Source organism: Pteropus medius, unplaced genomic scaffold (assembly GCF_902729225.1).
Source record: "Pteropus medius unplaced genomic scaffold, Ma_sr-lr_union100, whole genome shotgun sequence".
In the NCBI taxonomy this organism is placed as follows: domain Eukaryota; kingdom Metazoa; phylum Chordata; class Mammalia; order Chiroptera; family Pteropodidae; genus Pteropus; species Pteropus medius.
The window spans coordinates 5,261,319-5,262,664 of record NW_024353908.1 but is presented as its reverse complement, the minus strand read 5'-3'; the positions used below and the strand labels follow the sequence as shown (position 1 = coordinate 5,262,664).

Sequence of the window (1,346 nt, the reverse complement as noted above, 5' to 3'; positions counted from 1 at the left end):
GTAGTGGCATCCTATTTTAATGTGAAATTCCCTTATGATATATGATGTGAGCATCTTTTCATGTTTATTTGGCATCTGCATTTGCATCTTTGGTGAAGTGTCTGTTCAGATCTTTTGCCCATGTTTTAATAGGGTTGCATTTTTTTCTAACTGAGTTTCAAGAGTTCTTTGTATATTTGGGGTATCAGTTTTTTTATTATTATTTATTATTATTTATGCCTACAGCACCTGGTCTTCCTAGATGGTCTCCCATCCAAGTACTAGCCAGGCCCAACCCTGCTTAGCTTCTGAGATCAAACATTGGGATTTTTCAGGGTGGCATGGCGGTAGACCATGGACTGTGGCTCCACTGGGGCGGGAATCCAGGACCTTCTGCGTGTAAAGCAGATGTGCTAAGCGCTACATTATGGAACCACAGAAATAAGTTTCATAAAGATTTTCTCCATGTCTGTGACTTGTCTTTTCATTCTCTTAATTGTGTCTTTTGCAGAGAGAACTTTTTCAGTTCTTAATCAGAAATAAGTTTTGTAAAGATTTTCTCCATGTCTGTGACTTGTCTTTTCATTCTCTTAATTGTGTCTTTTGCAGAGAGAACTTTTTAATTTTAATGATGTCCAACTAATCAATATTTATTTCATGAATTATGCTTTTGGTATTGTATCTAAAAATGTATTACTAACTCCAAAGTCACCTAGAGTTTCTCCTTTGTTATCTTCTAGGAGTTTCACAGATTTGCATTTCAGTCAATGATCCATTTGGGGTTAATTTTTATAAAAGGTATAAGATCTATATCTAAATTCTATTTTTTTCTTTTGGCATGTGGATGTCTAGTTGTTCCAACCTCATTTATTAAAAAGACTGTCTTTTTTTATTTTCCATTTGCTTCTTTGTCAAATATCAGTTGACTATATTTTTGTTGGTCTACATTTGAGCTCTCTATTCTGTTCTATTGATCTATTCTTTCACCAGTACTACACTATTTTGATTACCACAGCTTGATTGTAAGTTTTAAAGTCAGGTAGTATCAGTCCGCTGACTTTGTTCTTCTCTTTCAATATTGTGTTGACTATTCTAGGTATTTCTCTTTTTCATACGAACCTTAGAATCTGTTTGTAGATATCCACAAAGTCATTTGCTGGGTTTTTGTTTGATCGAAATTGTATTAACTCTATAGTTGGAAAAGACAATATCGAGTATTCTTATCCATCACATGAAATATTTTTCATTTATTTAGCTCTTCTTTGATTTCTTTCATCAAAGCTTTGAAGTTTTCCTTGTGTAGATCTTATACATATTTTGTTAGATTTATATGTATTTTTTTAGTGTTAATGTAAATAGTATTATGT

At 32.8% G+C, this 1,346-nt stretch overlaps 1 pseudogene; it reads right to left on the bottom strand.

Annotated features, from left to right (window-relative positions):
* Positions 1-216: 216 nt before the first annotated feature.
* Positions 217-332, bottom strand: LOC120593854 (uncharacterized; annotated as a pseudogene).
* Positions 333-1,346: the final 1,014 nt, after the last annotated feature.